At 42.6% G+C, this 19,853-nt stretch overlaps 1 long non-coding RNA gene across 1 annotated transcript; it reads right to left on the reverse strand.

The window, feature by feature from the left end:
- Positions 1-1,092: 1,092 nt before the first annotated feature.
- Positions 1,093-18,963, reverse strand: LOC106148775. The gene is made up of 3 exons (XR_001234462.1): positions 18,926-18,963; positions 14,566-14,731; positions 1,093-1,444 (listed from the first exon to the last, which is right to left on the reverse strand). It is a non-coding gene; the product is annotated as an uncharacterized LOC106148775 (long non-coding RNA).
- Positions 18,964-19,853: the final 890 nt, after the last annotated feature.

Genomic DNA, 19,853 nt, shown 5'->3' on the forward strand with positions numbered 1-19,853 from the left:
GGAGGACCGTTGACTTTGGAACACTTTCTGCTGTCACTCCCACAAAGCCCAAGTTTCCTGACCTATGGGCGTATGACAGACCCATCTGCTTTTTGCAGTTAGTCATTTGAGGGCCTTAATTCTAAAAAGGCTGTGTAAATTTAAGCTGAGGTGGTGCACAGAGGAAGTGATATTTATTTGGCCCCTCATCTCACTTCCTGCCCTCTTCCTTTGACTGTCCCAGGCCCAAGCAACGCTTTTGCCAGGATGTCCAAGACACACCCAGCAAGAAGTGCCTCCTGCCCTCTCTCTTGAAAGATCTCTACCCATTCCTGTCTTGGCATTTTATTTCCCATGAAAATGATCCCGGAGAGGAAGCCTACCTCTACCATGTGGTCACTTAATCATTACATGAAGAGCAATATATAAAGTTGGTTAGATTCATAAGTGGTCCATCAGGAATGGGTTGTTATGGGAAATTAAAGTGTATGGTGTGCAATGTTAACTCTCTGAGGTTGAGATCAAGAATGACCACACTTCTAAACTTCCTTCCTCAAGTGTGCCTCAGGCGCAGAGGGTCCTGACTGGGGTGGGTCGTGTGCTGACCCTAGAAAAGGCCCTTGGTGCTTGTTCATCTACCCACTATTAAAGATGCCTTACAGATATCTGAGCAGATGTGAATCACACTAACAGTATATGAAAGCAGCAAGGCTGAAAATGCACTTACTTCAAGATTAGGGAACACAGCTGTCAAGTGATGGTGAGAGAGATAAGATCTGTGTTTTAGTTTTCTGTCTCACTTTTTCTGAACATTTTTTCATTCATGTTTGGTTTGTCTGTATCACAAGGGAGGAGGAAGGGAGGTGCTTTGGGAGGATTCTTTCAGATGCAAGAACTAGCGTATGTGACCGAAAGTGGGATTTACCTCCTCACCTAGCCAGACATCGTAGGGGTGGGATTGTACCAAGATTCGTTAGTTCTGTGGCACCTTATACTTTGTAGTCGTCAGGAATTCCCCTCATAGCTACATGGTGGCTGCTGAAACCCTAGATATCATAGGTTCACACAAATGGGGCCAAAGGCTGCAATGCCTTCCCTCTTTGTGTTGGAAAAAAGACCTTTATTAGAGCCTCCAGCAGACTCCCCCTTGCACCTCCTGGGCCTCACGAAGGTCACTTCTCATCCTTGATAAAATCGCTGGCAAAGAGGAATAAAATTATCATGACTAGTTTGAACTAGTGGCTCTCAAATTTGAGCGTAAATCAGAATCTCAGGGCAGGGGGCTATTAAAATACAGATGCTGTACTCCAGAGAAGATTAGGGATGGGCCTGATGATGTGCATTTGTGATAAGTTGCCAAGCAGTTCTGCTGGGAGTCACATGTTGAGAAGTACTGGTTTAGATCAATTTAAATTCATTTTCTAGGGCTGGGCAAATGTCACCTTCCTGAACACAGAGACAAGATCTGGGAAACAGGAGATAAAAACATTAGAACAAATTCGTTAGGCACCCAGCTTCATCCATGATAGGTTTTCATATACTTCCCTCCCATTTTTTGAGGACATACCCAGACTCTTTTGGTCTTCTTTTAAGAGTGTTACAGATTATGTGATTTTAGTGAAATATTTTCATTAATTTGATTCCTACAGCAAGTCTTTTTCCTTTAAGACTAACCTAAATCCATCAGTATGTACTCCTTAGATGATACAGAGCTTACATCATTTCAGTGTCTATTACCTTTTGACCTTCTCTGTAAAATATTAGCAGTCTTCGTGTTTGTGCAGGCAGCAGCTTTATTAGGCCCATCCTAAGTTCCTCACTCTCTGCCTCAGCTCTTCCCAGCCTCGGTGCTTCTGTGTCATCAGCAAACTCTCCTGCACTGCCAGGCACTTCACCCTCCAGGCCATTAACAGGTACGCTGAGCTAAATAACCAGAACTGCTAACTTGAACATGAGGCGTTAGCAGCCTCTGAAACAGTTATGCCAAGGCTGGCAGCAGCCTGAGACCAGAGGGTCGGCTTCTTAGATGAAAAATTAAAACTCTGTAATCCTTACTCAATTCTATCATTTCCTGTGCAGAACTTGTGGGGAGAGTCTGATTTATCACTTTTGTTGTGTGATTATACAGACTGTGGTTTGTTTTTGTTTTGTCTTGGGTTTGGGGTTTCTGTGCTTTTCAGTTTTATTTTGTAGAGTTGCGCGTGTCTTTGCCCAACTCAGCCACAAAATTTTCCGTTTAGATCTCTGGTACATTTTTAGTTCATTTTTATAGGTAATATAAAGATTGAACCAAAGTTAATTCTTTCGTATGTGGATATTGTATTAATTAGTTTTGCACTGTTGTGACCAATATCTGAGATAATGTCTTAGTTGTTTACCCACTGGTAGGGCAAAATACCTGAGACCCTCGAATTAAAAGAGGAAGGGTTTATTTTTAGCTCACGGTTTGTAGAGGTTACAGTCCATAATTGGCTGGCTGTAAGGCAGGGCAGCATGGCAGAGAGGCATGGCGGGAAAACAGTCACGGTGTGGTAGGCAGGCAGAGGTGGGGGGTATTCCTTCCTTTCCCTTTGTATTCCATCTAGGCCACAAGCCTATTGGTTGGGGCCACTCACACCCAGGGTAGGGCTTTCTATCTTCAGTAAATCCATTTACCTACACCCAGCACTATGCTAATCCTATCAGTGAACCAGTTATCACACCCTTAGTCCAGTAGCACACACCCATGATCAGCCGCCTCCCAAAAGCCCACCTATGAGGACGTGTGGCTTTGGGAGGACATCTAGCTACAAACCGTACAAGACAAGCAATCTAAAAAGAAGAAAAACTGTTTTCGTTTAGTCTCAGAGGTTTCAGTTCTCTATCATTCTGGGTCGTGTTAGGTAGCAGAACTTCATGTGGGGAGTTGTGTGGGAGCAAAGCTGCTCATCTCATTGGGTGGAGAAATAAAGATAGAGAAGGGGGAAGGCCTGGGGCCCCCAACTTACCCTCTAAGGGCACGCCATGCCCTTACTTCTTCCCACTCAGTCCCACCTCCTCAAGTGTTCACCATCTGCCAGGAGAGTCAGGCTAGCAACCAAACTGTTAACATGAGACTTTGCAGGCTATTTAAGATCCAAGTCATAATAAATATCCAATTGTTCCATCTCCATTAATTACAAACATTCTACTTTCTTCTCTGAATTATCTTTACACTTGCACCAAAAATCAGTTGAGCATATCTGTGTAGGTCTATTTCTGAGCTCTGTTTTTTCCTATTGATCTTGTTGTCTATATCGACGTCAGTATTATACTGATTTTAATTACTCTCTTCTTAATTACTCTGTTTGGTCCATTAATGTGCTTATTTATCTTGATACAGTGTCATAGTCTCTTAATTACTGTAGCTTTATAAATATTAAAGTAAGACAATGTAAAATATTTGTTCCTATTTTTCAAGTTGTTTTTTTAAGCACTTTACATTTCTATATGAATTTTAGAATCAACTTGTCAATTTCCACCAAAAAATTTCCTCAACATGAGGATTTTGATTGAGAATGCATTGTTTCTGCAGATGCATCTGGGAAAAATTTGATAGTTATACTGAGTCATCTGAAACATTGGCTGGTAAATCACTCCATTTCTTTAGGTATTTCGTATTGCCAGGTTGATCTCCAAGGCTTTCATATTTTTACGCTATTATAAATAGAACTTTAAAAATTTTCATTAGCCAATTATTCATTGGTAGTATATAAAAATAACTGATTTTTGCACATTTGTTTTATATACTAAAATCTTTTCAAAGCCGCTTAATAGTGTGGCTTTTTTTTTTTTTTTTTGGTAGATTTAGTAATATCTTTTACATAGCTGGTACCTTAGTTACTTTTCTTGGTGACAAAATATTTGACACCCCCAAGTTAAAGGAGGAAAGTCTTATTGTAGCTCAGTTTGCAGAGTTTCAATCCATAGACGGCTGGATCCAAGGCAGGGTGGCACGGCAGAGGGGAGTGACAGAGGAGAAACAGTCCAGGGCAGGGCAGGGCAGGCAGGAAGCAGCCAGCCGGAGCCTCTCTTTCTCTTTTATTCCATTCAGGCTAAAAACCTATTGGTTGTGCCTCCTACACTCTGGGTGAGGCTTCCCACTATGCATACTCAGAACTATGCTAAACCAATCCGTGGGCTAATTTAGTTGTTACATATCCTTAATCCATATTCACACATCATAGATCCAGCCACCTTAAAAAAGTCCCATCTATGAGCACATGAGGCTTTAGATACAAACCGTAACAGATGGTATCACCAATAATAAAGATGATTTCACTAATTTTTAAATATGAATGACTTTTTTCTCTTTATTTACCCATTCAGAACCTCCAGCACAATATTTAATAGTGTTGAGGATGAATATTCTAGTCTTGTTCCTACTCTTCTGGGAAAAGTCTTCATTCCTTTACCACGAGGGTATGCAATTAGTTATGTTTTTCATGGATAACCTTTTAAAATAGAGGGAATTCTTTTGTTTCCTAGTTTTCTGACTCTAGGAATTCCATTTACAAGTAGATTAATTGGGCCACTTGGATTTTTCTTATGCTTTATTTTGTTTAGTTTCCATTGCTATGTTTCTGGGTTCACTAATACTTTCCTCTATAATGCCTAATGTGCTTTAATTCTACCCAGTGTAATTTTCATCTCAGATGTTATATTTCTCATAGAATTTCAATGTGGTTCTTGTATTTTTCCTGTCTATACTTTCCTCCTGTTTCTTTAACACATGGAACACGGATATAGTAGCTGTTGTCTACTAATTCTATTATCTATGTTATTTCCGAGTAGGTTTCAGTTACTTGTTTTCTCCTCTGATTGTGGATCATAGTTTTCTGTTTCTTTGCATGCTTAATGTCTTAGACTGTTTAGTGTTACTATAAAAAGTGCCTGAGACTGGGAACTTTATAAGGAAAAGAGGTTTATTTCAGTTCATATTTTTGGAATCTGAAAAGTTCAAGCTTGGGTGGCCGCATCTAGCAAGGAGCTCATAGCACAGCATGTGCTATCATATGGCGGGAGTGCACACAACAGTAGTGAGCAATGTGTGCATAGAAGGCCAGACACGTGGGGTGGCTTTTGTCTGCTTTCCTGGTAACTAATCCCGTCCCCTGTTCCCTAAATCACTTTGCAGGCAGGCTTCTCCCTACTCTGTCTTTCACTTCCTGCCCAGGGTTGAACAGTTCCACTCACCATGTGCTCCCTACCGTGATATACCACCACAGGTCCACAGCAATGGGACAAACCAGAGACTGAGACTGTGAGCCAAAACCACCCTTTTCTCTTTGTAAGGAGATTATCTCAGCCATTTGTTACAGTGACGGAAAGCTGACTAACACAATGACCTTCATTTTCAGTTGTTCCAAACAGGGAGGCAAATCTGGTTCTTATGACCCCACCTTGGCACTACCACACTTTCAGAACCTTTGCCTTGGATCAAAATTTACCAGGCTTAGGTGCATTTCTTTTAGGACTCCCCCTGCCCCATTAACAATTATTCTACAAAATCAGCCAGAGTTTGCAATTGAGGCATCAATGTTGAAGTTAAACAGGGGAAAGTTTGATATTGTTTCATTTTCATGGTTTGATCTAGAAGTTATCTACCCTCCCTGGGCTGAACCTCAGTTTCCTCATTTATTGGAGGGAAATAATGGTGTTGTGATATTTAACTTTTATGTATCACCATGGTTGAACTGTAGTGCTCAGTTGTTTAGTCCAACACTAGTTCAGACATTGCTGTGAAAACATTTTATAAATATAATTAAGATTTACCATTGATTGACTTAGGGACATGATATTTGATAATGTGGGTCGGATTCATTCCATCAGTCAAGAATTTAACAAAAACAGGTTTTCCAGAGAAGAAGGAATTCCGTCTCAGAACTGCAACACAGGGATCCTACCTGATTTCTATCTCACCAACTTGCGTCATGGATTTTGATCTAAGATGACAACTTGAGCTCGGCCTGCCAGCCAGCCTTCTGGATTTGCTACCTGCCAGCTCCACAATCACGTGATGCGAATTTCAGAAATACCTCACAGACAGTTTTTGGCGAGACTTAAAATTGATAGTGCTTTATAAAACAGTGATGTTTACTAGGTCTTCAAGCATCATTATTCTCCTATAAGTAATTTTTAAAATGTGTTGGCAGTAAGTCCAGTGAAAAGCCCAGAAGCTCCCAAAGAAAGGACCAAGATCACTCTATTCAGCCTTCTTCCCCTGTGTCTAAGAAAGCTTGATGCACGGTAAGGGCTCCGTAAATAGTTTTTGAATAAACTAATGAGAGTAAATAAGGACCTTCAGGCTCTCATTAACTCCCAATTAACAACTGAAGATCTTCACACAATCCTTCTGGGGACAATATCTTAAACCAGGCGTGGACAAGTTAAATGGGAAGCAGCATGTTCTATGTGCAGAGCAGGACAATTCTAATTATCAGTTCTTTTCACCTCTCAGTTCCCACAGTATAAAAATAAATATTAATTTTAAAGAAGAAGAGAAGACAATGTATGCTTCTGATTGCACTCATTACTTACAGAAGGTTATGACACACACACTGTAACAGACGTGCCAGTTTTTAAAAGGAAGTGTCTCTTCCTGAAGTGTGTCAGGCTACGTATTAAACACACTACATATGCAGTATGCAGGTTCCACGGGGGAGGCTATTGGGAGCAAGTGACAGATATTTTCCCACAAGCTTCTAGCTTGTACCCTGACTTTCTGAGTGGGGTCACCCTTAAGTTCCTTCCACTCCCTCTCCCCTCTTCACTAAAGCAGCCTCTAGGGATAGTAAAACAAACTTGAGGGCCAGGCCCAGGACACTGAAGTTGGGGGAACCCAAGGTAGTGGCAGGGTGAGGGTGGGCTGAAAATGAAGGAAATCAAATCCTTAATTTTTCTACTGAAAATCCACAAAGCAGTCTGTATATGTCAGCCTGAATGTGTAAAGCAGGAGCTCAAAACTTCTTAGAACTAGGGCTTCCCACTCTAAGCCCTAGAGAATTAAGAGAGTGAGAAAGGACTCTTTTCAACTAGGAGAATATCCTTCGGCTAAACACATTTGAACTTCTCTTTTTCTTATGGGTTCTTTACATTATTGTCATTAATATGAAAACTTGGCATTTGGGGCAATAAGCATCTATAATAAGCATCTAGAGATTATGAAATAGAGATTTAAGCCAAAGATCTGTATGGACTTTCACCCTTACCAGCCTATTTGCTCGAGCAGATGTATGTATTAATTCAGTTATAGAAATAGTAACTTAAATAATGGATGAACTCCCTTACCATTTTCTGTAGACAAAGGGATTTAAGCAACAGGAAAAAAGGCAATTGTATTCATTCTAGTAAACAGGTATATTGTACAACAAAGGGAAAGAAATGAGGATAATAATGGGAAGTATTAGATATTTTAATTTATTCAGTGTTCTTTCTCTTCTCACAGTGGATTTAGGAAATTAAAATGTGCACACCAAAGTGGTTGAAACTCTAAATCCTACAGTGCCCTGACGTGTGACTATTTCAGTCACATAGAAATTTAAATTTCTTGCTTTGGAAGAGACAAGATAATGAGAATATGAAAAGATACACTTGTAATCCAAGGATGAATTTTATAATGGTGCTTGATTTACTTATTTAACCTTTATGATTTGATTCGTGCTGCAAAGCTGACACAAATAAACACTAAAGGAGGCATTTTGGAACAAATTTACACTTGAGAGATTTGGTAGGGAAGGACCCTCACTGTATATGGCTTAGTGAAAGTCTCTTTGACACTTTTTACTTTGTACTTTTATTGGCTTTTTCTTGCCAGCTTTAATTTTCCATAGCTGAATCATTACAACTATTGAAAAGAAAGCTGACACTCACGCAAAAACATAAACGAGGACTTGATTACTTTTAAGATTATGGACACTCCAGGAAACAGTAAAGTTAGCACACCTGGTATAAAGCATACTTGGATTACTTTCACATTTAATGAAAAAGATATTCCACTGAGCATTAACACTAAACAATATTACCTAGAAATTCACTAATAGTTTTGCAGCTTATTGGAAGATTCAGGTTTTATTATTCCCACTATAACAAAGAATGATAGGAAAATGCCTTAAAATTTGAACAAGTGGCTTTGAAGCCATGCCAAATTATTTTTCCCTCCAATTAGTAGAATGTCCTATCAAATACAATTGTGAAAATTTCAAGAATGTCTACAGAGACATTACGAATTACATAGGCATTAAATCACTTAACATACGCTGGATCTATGACTAGAACAGGACAACTCTCTGAACAAGACAAAGTAGTTATTGAAAGGGCTGATGTACCATGGGACATAGCGTAGATTTTTAATATGTTCAGCAAACCATTATGTTCTCACTTCATTGAGTGTGAATGGTCCCATTTCCTCTAAACTGAATTTTTGTTGTTCAACAAAACCAGCTATTATACCACACTAAGAAACAACTGCAGTACAGACTGGTTTCCCTTCCTTCCTGTGAAACTTCTCTGGAATTGCCTACTTCTCTTTTATGCAAGAGATTTCTTTTTTCACCCTCTTTCTAAGGCTTACTAGTTTGTATCATTGTGAAAGTGTATTTTTCTTTTGAAATATCAGATAAAAAATTTCTTAGCCTTATATTGTCTCATAAAGATTGTACTGTGATTGAAACCAGACTCAGATTGTAGATCTGCTTTTTTTTTTTGAAACACAAACAAGAGCAATTTCAATAAAAACATTCCATTTCCCACCAGAGACACTGGTGCTGGTAGTCCAGGTATTACCCTATCTGCAAATATGCATCTAACACGCAGGGCCTGCATGGAAGTATTTAAAAAGCTTAACCTAAGATTTTCATATTAAGAATGGAATGCAGTATCTTTTGATTCCTTAAAACTCTAGTTTTAAAGAAAGGCACATTTTAATATGGTCTTGGGAAGAACCTGGGGCTGCCAGTAAGTTATTCCGTGAACTAATGAGCTTACCTACGCCCTCTTCTCAACTGTGTATCCTCAAAGCTTTGAAAGTTGTGTAGCTAAATGCGAAAGGATGTTTGCCATTGCCCTGTTTATAGAGGCCATCGGCTGAGTGCGGCCCAGCTGTTCAGAGGGCCCTCGTGAAATAAACTGCAGGGTGATGGGAGGTGGGCTAGCCCAGTGGTAAAGAGAAGAGACGCTGGAAACAGGCTGCCTGGTTTTGGACCCTGGTCCCGCCACTTACTGGTCGTGCTATTTTAGACAAGTCATTTCAACCTCAGTTTTCTCATCTGTGGAGATGCTTGTACGTAGCTAGCCTTTAAAGTCGAAGTAAAGCATGTAATAATAATTATTATTGTGCTCAGCACCTAGGACAGTGTCTGGCACACAATAGACACTCCATAAATGTGTGTTTAATAAATACAAAGAGATAGCAAGAGTGCCCAGAAATAGTTTGCACTCAGAAAGTAGCTACAATTACGGTACATTCATACAATGGGATGTATGTCAAGCCCTAAAAGAGAACAACCTCCAACCCAGACTTGTGTACCCTGCAAAACTATCTTTCAAAATTGATGTTGAAATAAGATACGTTATGACAAAGGACACCTGAAGAAATTCATGACCACCAAACCAACACTAGGCACTGATATAAAAACTGTATATCAACATGTAAAATAAATAAAAATAAAACAGAAATAAGATATGTATGAAAAAGCAACTACAAGGTGCTACAAATTTCATAAGACAATGACCAAAATGGACACCAATACCCACACATATTTTTATATGTACACATTCCTATGTGTGTGCGCACACACACACACACACACACACACAAAGAAAAGATCATCTTTGGAAGTACCCACAGGCACTGGTATGTGAGGTTTCCTTTGCACATCATTTGTGCTGTTTGAATTCTGAAGACTTACATAGGTAGGGGATTGGTTTTCAGAGAAGTAGATTCTTTCTTGCAAGTACTGAGGATGAAATCCAGGGCCTTATGAATTCTAGGCAACTGCTCTACTACTGAGCTACATCACCAGCCTTGGAAGCAGATTCTGAGTCACACCTGGTGTGCAAGACATTTACTGAGGATGCGTAGAGGAGAGGAAAGGGAGTGGGAGTGGGGTCCAGGAGAAGCTGGCCTGCGGTGGATTCCCCGCGGAGGCCTCAGTCAGCTCCCAGAAAGCCCTGACGCTAGCCGACCCATCAGAGTTGCCCCAAGATGCTCTGGGTGACTGCACCGTCATGCTGCCGATACACCAGTCACTGGACGCAGGTCATCCCTGGCAGGAGGCTGAAAGGATCCCCAAAGAGCGTGGACACTGAGCACCACCCTCCAGCAACATTCACAACAGCTGGAGAACAATTCCCTCCTCCTGCAGAGGGCCCAGGGTGCCTCACAGCATCTGTCGCGTCATTTGCTCTTTCAAGGAAAAGTGGCACAGCTCTCACGGATTTCACTTCCATCCTCAGTGGGGAGAGCATCACACGCAGCCGGTAGTGTATGCGGCACAACTGAAGGGTCCTCGGGTCCACCTGCCCACATCTGCACCCACAGTTCTACCCCCCAAAGCTACATGGTGCTCCAGCAGTTTTCTGAGGGATGGTTGGAGGGAGTGCTTTCTGGGGAAATTATTTGTGCACACTAACTGCTTTAATGGGTCACTCAGTAATTGTTTATTACATATGAATAATTCAAGAAGACATGGAATTGGCCAATAGAGAACAAGATACCGAATTGTGCACCTCTTCTAGTTTAGATATTATTAGTATTACTGGGAATTTAATTGTTGGGATTCTCAGGCCAACCAAAAGTACATAAATATTCTATAGAGCAGAGCCCTAAAAATAGGGTGCATGCCTCTCAGAGGTGGAAAACGCATCCACTGGAGCCTTCAGATAGCAAAGACATTTGTTATGGCAAATAATTTGAAGATATATATCTTCAAAAGAAAAATAAGGAAGAAATAAAGACTCCCTAGTATTTCATAGACACATCAGGTCCACAAGGCAGACTCCCTTATTTCAAGTACAGTAGAACGGAGCCTCAGTGAAGAGCCCTAATTCCTCAACACGAAGAGCAAGACAAAGACACCCTCACTTTAATGCCTTAGGATACATTTTGCAGTTCACTCATTCTTAGTCAACTGGAATCCCAGTTATTTAGTTTTAACGAAGCAAATCTTCACAAAGTCATTACATGGCATCAGCTACTGGCTGTTTGGTAACTGCTGTCCTGGATTAGATCTCAAAACAGAAAAAGGAAATTAACAGAAGAACTAGAGAAATGCAAATAAAGCCTGTCATTTAGGTAAATATTGTATTGATGTTAACGTGTTAGTTTTGGTAAGTATACTATGGTTATGTACAATAATATTAAAGCGACCTGGGTGAAAGCTGTATGGGAATGCAGTTTCCTTTGCAATCTTCCTGTAAACCTAAATTCCTTCCAGTAAAAAGTGCTTTAGAACCTGTTTGAAATACAGCTTTTCACACACATTACTGCTACCAGTGAGCACTGGCTCGGTGTTCCTCTGCAGTTGTAGAGCATAATTGGAAATGGATTCGTGATAAGCCTCTGATTTTATTTTGAAGCATAAAGGTGTGTGAGTCTCAGCCCAAGATTTAAAAACATCTTATGAAATATTTACACATATTTGGAAGTCACTCTTTCTCATCTAATAGCACCTTATAGTGTTGGAGAAAATGCTGCAGTAACAGTCAGCAAAGTAATTTACATAAGACAATGGTGCAACATGGGAAGGCTCTCTCTAGTTACAAAAATTAGTTGGAAGACACAAAGCACGAAGTGTTAATCAAGATCATCCACTGTGGGATAACTGCTGAATAAATGGTTGCTGAACGGGTGAAAGTTAAGACGCTTCCAAGAGGATTCTTTAATGGAGCTTTTAGAATCTGTTTCGATAATGAAACTCGTGGGGTTAGGGATGTGGCTTAGGAGCAGAGCTCTTGGGAAGAATGTATCAGGGTTTGGCGCCCAGCACTGCAAAAACAAAACAAAACAAACAAACAAAAAGAGTAATGATAATGAAATACATGAAGACGTGCTTTCACACAGCCCGCCAAAGAATAGACTTATTTAATATAGATATAGTCTCAGTGGTAGACGATTTCTTTAGTTAAAAAGAACTGGGAATTGGGGGGTACTGGTGTATGTATAACCACTCACTGAGTAACTGTTTGACAGAATTGAAGGTAAAAAGATGCCAGGGAAAATGCAAAGACCCCTCCTGTGAGACCCACTTACTGCATCAGTCACACAGACAGAGAAAAGAATGTGAACCTGAAACACACAACAAGTCACACGACAACATCATTGTGTTTACTTGAAAGAAAAATAAAAACAGAATCTTAAAGACACTGGGAATGACGGCGAAAATCTGCTGTGCCCATAGAGGGTGATAAGCCGTCTCATAGCCAAGCACTTTAAAACAGTATTCAACTTGAGATACTCATTATTGTTTTATAAAGTCTAATGTTTAATGTTCCCAATTTGTTGACTTTTTCTTTGGCTGATATACTAGCCAGCAGATATTCTAAGAAAATATTCTTAATCTGTCTATTTGGGATAAAGGCGAAGAGAAAATAATTTTAAAATGAATAAGAAAATAATCATTTTCAAAAGAAATTCATGCCATGAAAGAGCACGTTCCATTACTTTGGAAATGGATATCTGGAAATATTTCAAATATATGTGGTTTTCATTTTTTAACAGTAATGCAAAAATTCCTATCTGTACATAAAAATAGTAGCAACAGAATTTTCTAACATGTCCAAATCTTTCCAAGTGAAGAATTTTATCACAGTTTGAACATGCTTTAAGCAATATTTTAAGTCCGTTTTCCTGGTTAGTTTGCAATAAACACCATTTCACATCCAGAAATATGAACATTTAGTAGCCCATAAGATACTTTGGCATAACTGTGGATGTGGATAGAACTTAAAAAGCAGTATCATCATTTAGTAGGGAATAATTTTTAAAATAACTTCTCGTGCTTGCATCTACATATCTCTTTGAAGTGTAGTCTCATCTGTTATAACCATTAAAATGCAGTGAACTCAAAATCAATATAAAAAATTTTTATTTTGCTATATCATAGTGCTAAATCAAAATTATCCCTAATTAAATTCTTAAAACCTTACTTCAGCTTTGTTTCTTCAAAAACATTTATTGTTCGTATACTATGTTGATCCTATGTTAATATTTAACATAACATGTTAAAGCAGAGTAGAGCATATACATACATACAGATGTTAAATATTAAATATTTTAAAACTGAATATACTGGAGACACATACTCAAAAATTTTTCCCATTGGGGGACATTAATCCAGCATCTTTTATAGAGGATAGCCAGTCAGAAACTGCAAAGAAAATGGGTTAGCACATCCTTTACAAAAATAGTCCCTGTAATGCACATAACATGTCAACCCTGAAGAATACATTAATTTCCCAGTAGCAGGCAAGAAACACTGGAAAGTGAATGACATAAACCTTTTTGGAGCTTTTGCTCAAGACTGTCTGGCTAGATGTCATCCTCCTGGAGCAGATCCCCAGGGGTTCTCATTCAGCAGGGTGGCTGTAGACCCGAAAATCTGGACTTTTAACAAGCACCGTGAACTGTTAAGAAGCAACACCTCCCTCTGAAGATGATGAGAGTAAGATCTGGTGGGTTGATGTGATCTCACCAAAGCGGTAGCTCGCCATTCGGAGCCTGAACCGCACAACCTTCCCTGTCCCATCCTTTTCCTACCCAGTGCCCTCCTTTGGGGATGTCCTGCATCTGAAGTGAAAATCTGCTGGCATCCTGGTTAGAGAAGTGCTGGCTGAGGGAAAGCAAGGAAGGCGCTCACAGTTCAGTGCTTCACGTAGAAATCCCTCTTCACTTGCAAAAAAACAAACCCTTTGAATGTCCTGGTGAGAGTGATGGCCACATGGCTTTATAAAGCTAGACACAAAAGGTAGTGTGGGTTGTTACTGTTGCCCTGTTGCTAGGAGAACTTCTGCAGTGGAATTTGCCATTAGCACCAGCTTTCCTCCTCCTGTACAGCTCTGCGTGTGCAAGGCAGTCTGCCCACGCACAAAGGCAGTGGAGCCACACCTGGCAAGGCCAAGGCTAGAGCACCAGGTGGAAGGGAAGAGCTCCTCCTGGAGCGTGAGGAACTGGAGGCAAGGCACAAAGGTCTTGAATCCACAATAAGGTTCTTACGATTTTAAGAAATGAGTACTACAATTTCAAATATTACTCTGTTTTTGCTTCTGTGGTTCCCAGGCCTTCTTATTTTTCCATAACAAAAACTATACCCAACAGCATGGGCTGAAATGTATATGGACATTTAGTAACACCTTGGTTTGTGAGCATAATTCATTCCGGAAACATGCTTGTGATCCAAAGCTCTTGTATATTAAAGCAAATTTCCCCATTAGAAATAATGGAAACTCAGATGATTCATTCCACAACCCAAAAATGTTCATATAAAAATGATTACAATACTGCAATATAGCATAAAATAATAAAGAAAACACAAACTATAAAGAAAAATAGGCAAATTAACCTGCACTTACCTTGGGAAACCTTCATGGCTGGTATGAGAAAAACAAGGGAGGAGGGTTGTTGTGTCAGATGACTTTCGCTATCATGAGCAGAATCACTAATCTATTGGCTCGATGGAATCTTTCTTTCTGTGCAGCTTTAACAAGGACCCTGTCCGGTGGTGCTTACTTTCGCCTCCTTTTGAGAATTTTGTGGAAATGTTACATTACACTGTCATTAAAGAGATTCATCGTTTTCACTGCTACAGCCTTATCCAGGGGGTGCTTTTCGACAAATTTTGGACTGTTTCCCACATTTTACACATCTCCCTAATCTCATTTTAAGTGAGTGATTCCTGCTCCTTTTTCTCCTCCTTTGCAGTTAAGATCTCTTCGATAACCTCTCAATTTTGGGAGATGATCACCCATAATCCAAGAGAGAAAGAGAGAGAGACAGAGACAGAGACAGAGACAGAGACAGAGACAGAGACAGAGAGAGGAGAGGACAGGAGAGGAGAAGAGAAGAATGGAGAGGAGAGGAGAGGAAAAGAGAGGAGAGGAGAAGAGAAGAATGGAGAGGAGAGGAGAGGAGAGGAGACAGAGGAGAGCAGAGGAGAGGAGAGCAGAGGAGAACAGAGGAGAGGAGAGAGAGGAAGCACTGGCTCAGCTGTGATCATGTGATGTTCACCATCGCCTACTACTCATATTCCAGGACGTCACTTGTTTATCAAGTTAAAATTTATAGAAATGCTTGCCTGCACTGTGGGACACTTGCAGAGCAAATTACTCGAAATCAAAGGTTGTGCAGTATTTTGTTGGGAATAGGCAGTCACCTGGCCACAAGGTGGGTTTGCTGGCTTTGGGAACGCTTGAAGTGCGGTGAAGGCGGGAGAGTGGAATATTTTATCCAGCGCCTACTTGATCATCCAAATGGACAGTGAGGCTGCCAGAAGTCACAGATGTGCGTGCCGTGTGCACACGTGTGTGGCCACGTGCTTGATCACGTGCCGCAGTGCAGAGCACACATCCGCCTCTCCTAACACCACAGTGCCCGTCACCAACACTGTCCTCTGTTATTTACACGCCAGGAGATGTGCTCCAAGGGGAATGCACGCATACATCCTCACGTATTTCGGAGTGAAAGAAAACAGGAAGAATAAAGAGGTCTGACATATAATTTAACATTTTCAAAATGCTTAAAAATTACTAGTGGGGAAACTATAGCTCTTGCTTAGAAAATCTGCCACATTTTGATGTAAAAATATTTGTCCATTTAAGTGTGTGTGTGTGTGTGTGTATGGTCAGGGTCTGTTGCTATATAAAATGCCCCAAAGCTGGGCATGGATTTCATTTCTGTAGTCTTTCTGCTCAGCACCAATGCGAAGCCATTTGTTCTGTGACCAGGGGGCCCCATCATGTGCCCCCACACCTGTTTCCCAGTTCTGAGTACGCAGCCAGACTAGAGGGCAGGTATGACATTTGTAGTGGTAGATCTACCCACGGGCAAAAACGAGAAAATGCAATGTGACCAGGAAGGTTTCTGGAGCAGTTAGAAATGCGGGAAAATCAACTACACACACTGGCCAGTCCCTCAGGACAAAGCCCTGCTTGGCCCAAGGCCACAGAGCACCTTCCGGTCAGGCTGCCGCCGCACCAGCCTGCGCGCTGGCTGGAAAGCTGGGGTGGGTGGAGCACATGTGGAAGAGCTCAGCCCTCCCTCCCGGGAATCCACACAAAGGAGGCTCGGCTATCACCCATCTACATCAATTATCTTTAACCATTTTTGTAGCATGACTGTCACAGAAAATGCAGCGCTTCTGTGGTCACTAGGAGTGCAGCTCGAGGGAGAAAGAGACTAGGTGGGGACAGGTCCGTGGAGAAGCCTCTGCACTCCGCTCGCTGCCCAAGGACTAGGGGGCCAGTTTGCCAGTGCACCTGTGAACCTCATTTGTGTGGAGGTGGGGAAGCTCTGCCCCACTCCATAGCACTATCTCTAATGAAAGCTTTCTCTCCCTCAGTGAGGACTTGAAGGCCTTCTCAGTGGATCTGAGACAGGAGAGAACCTGATGCTCTCTAAGAGGTCCTTCAAGTTTCCTTCTGTGGCAGCCCCAGTGGGTTGCAGCTGACCCAGGTACCTTGGGCAGTTGCTCTGGAAGATACTTGCTGTGGCTCCCACAGGCTTTGGATGCAGACCTGTTCTGTGTGACTCTGCCCTGCAACCTCCCAGGTAACTATGTCCCTCTGTAGCCCTCCTCAGCCAGGTCCAAGCGGGCCCTTCCATTCTCATGACCAAACAGGGAGTCTGACACCGCACATGCCTGCCTTTAAGCCTCACAAACCACCCCCTTGTCCCCTCAGCAAGTTCAGTCAGGCACTGTTCCCTTTATGCTGCAGCAGAACGCCAGAGGAGCTGATGATACTGAAGGCAGCTAGAGAAAAGAAGGAGAGAGAGAAGCAATTTCCATAACCGTCTGTTATGGCTAAAAAGAGTGCAAAGCCTGCTGGTAGCTGGTGGCTCTGGATAACCAGGGCCTGCTAACCCTAAGAGTCGATAGTGGCTGCATTTAAAGCCTAGGGGTGTTAACCTTAAAAGAGCTATACTTTGCCAATCTGTATGAATTGAGCATGAACCCTCTCAGTTGACTGGTAATACCTTGGAAGTATATCTGGGAGCCCTTCCCCAGGGGGCCCGGAAAAAGAGGGGACAATGGTGTCAATCATCAGCAGGCTTAAGGATCAACCAGTGTCTTATTTCCTTCTTACATGAGGCTGAGAATACATGCTAGTCTGTGAGTCTGACAGCGTGTGCCTGGGTTGTGTCATGTTGAACAGGCTGTTACTATATGTTCCTATCATGAGGAAAGCAAAAGAAGTACAATCCAAGGACAGAAGAAGAGGAGGACAAAGGAAGGGAGAAGAAGGAGGAGCAAGAGCGAGAGGAGAATGGGAGGAAAGGAAGAGAAGCAGAAGCTGAGGAAGAGAAGCGTGTAGGGGAGAAGCAGTGGGAAGGCACGCTGTCCTGCTGGGAGCCTGAAAATCCCAGGCTGGTGCCATACATGCAAGAGAGCACTCCAAGTGCCTGCCCCACGCTGGGGGGAAGCAAAAGAGAGTCCAGAGGCCTCAGCCTTCCCAGAATGCCTGCCGTTCCTCCAAAGGGTCAGGGCCCCCAGCAGAACCACTCTGTGGCCTTGTCCAGATCCCAAAACGGGGTCTGGAGAAGAAGCCGTTGGAAGCTTCTGGAGCAGACCATGGCTGCCCACTGGGGTCGTCCTCAGCCTGCTTCGATGGACTTATGCCACAGAGGAGCCGAAGCTAGCAACGCTGGACCAGGCTTTGCTTTGATAATAAATGAAGGCATACTGGCAGACAAACCTGCAGAGAACACACTCAGTACATTAAAAGTGTTCTTTCATATCCCTGTGCATTGTTTGGCAGAGATGATGTAATTTCATATACATATTGAAAGTAATTACTCTCCTGCAAGCGACTGATGCAATTTAGAGCATTTCAAATGGTGGTTTAGCTCTGGGAGTCCTCGGAAGGCCTCCTGCGTTCGGAGGAAAAGCTCTGGGGAGATGACTGATCCATGAGGGCACTGTAGGCATCAGTGCGTAAATCCATGGATGGGTTCAGAGCTAAATGTGCTGTTAGGAGGGGGGGCCTGGACGGAGAGGTGGTCCCGGGGGGCAAGACCAGGAAGGGAGCTTCTCCTTTCCTGCCCCTCCATGCTCTCGCTGCTTCCTTTCCACCATAGCATGACCAGGTCTCCTCTACAGCAAGCCCTTCCACCAGGCCATGTCTGTGTTTGAGCCTGCGGACCACAGACTGAGACTTCTACAGCTGTGGGCCACCATTAGCTTCTCCTCCTCTAAGTGGTGGGTTTCAGGTATTTTGTCTCAGGGATGAGGAAGTGGCTAAGGGATACAAATAGTGCTGAGATGTAGCCATCATGGTTGTCATTTATATTGTTTAGGCAGTTTCAAAGCAAGACACCAGACTAAGCAACAAAGTCTGTTCTTGTTTCTAAAGTGTTGTCTATGTGAATTATGTTTCATTACACTATTTTCCTTTCATCTGTAGCCTTGAGTCTTCAAATGGTGCACTAACCTGTCATCAGTAGTGTGTCAGGGCTTGCTGTGGAGAGGCAGACATGTTATGGTGGGCAGGAAGCAGACAGAGGGAGGAACAGGGGAAGGGGCAGCTCCCTTCCTGGTTCCACCCCCAGTGACCCATCTCTTCTGACCCAGACCCAAAGACCTCTTATAAAGATTTCTGAGTTACTCAGAAACACCCTTTTTCCCCAGTTCTGCTCCCATTTTGGACATCAGATGATTCTCCTCCCCTCCCTCTCCCCTTCCGTGTCAGTAAGCTTTCCCTCATTGTGAGAAGATACCTCAGAAAACACCTGAAAGAAAGGAAGGCTGATTTTCGGCTCATGGTTTCAGAGATTTCAGTCCATGGTCGTCGGGCTTCATCACTTTCAGGCCGGCAGCAAGACAGAAACATCACACAGGAGGGTGTGGCAGAGGACTGCTTCTCACCTCATTGTACAGTGGGTGGGGATGGAAATAAGTCATAGCTCCCAAAGGCATACCCCAAGGTCCCACTCCATCAGTGAAGTTCCTTGTCCTGTTCATAATATCCCAGTAGCTCATAAAATCAGGAAACCATCAGTGGATTAATTCATCAATGAGGTCAGAGCCCTCAGGAGCCAATCCGTTTCCAGAGTTCCCAACTCGGAACACTGCTCCACTGAGGACCAAGCATTCAACATGTGATCCTCTGGGGGCCATTCCAGATCCAACCCATAAAACCACCTTTCCTAACAAAAATTCAAGTTCCTTGCCCTTGGCTGAAGATCCCAGGACCTGTAAGATCATACCAGAGTTGATCTGCCATGGATCAGGGATGGCCAGAAAGATCCAGGGACAGAAATGGGGTTAGCAGATCCAAAAGCTTTGGTAACACTGGGAAGTTGACGCCAGGGACCATGGCTGTACTGTAGGCAAAGCAGAGCTGAGGAGAGTTGGCATCAGACAAATACAGCAAGCCTGGCAGAGGAAAGCTGTCTATTCAGGGATCCAGAAATGAGAGACACAGCTAAAAACAAACGTGGAGCATGGGGGCCAGGAATGAGTGAGGCGGGAGAAAGGTCCTGGGCGTCTGTGTGTGAGTGGAGCTTGGCGCTGAGCCGGTGCCTCTCATAGGCTCCCCATCACGCCCCTGTGGAGCCGGGGACCATCAGGGACCACAGGCAGCCCCACGGCTTATAGCAAAAAAGCAGCAGAAGCCGCACGCACCTGGCTGCAGCTGAGAGAGAA

This window comes from Chinchilla lanigera, unplaced genomic scaffold, assembly GCF_000276665.1.
Source record: "Chinchilla lanigera isolate Chin_1 unplaced genomic scaffold, ChiLan1.0 scaffold00028, whole genome shotgun sequence".
Classification (NCBI taxonomy): Eukaryota; Metazoa; Chordata; class Mammalia; order Rodentia; family Chinchillidae; genus Chinchilla; species Chinchilla lanigera.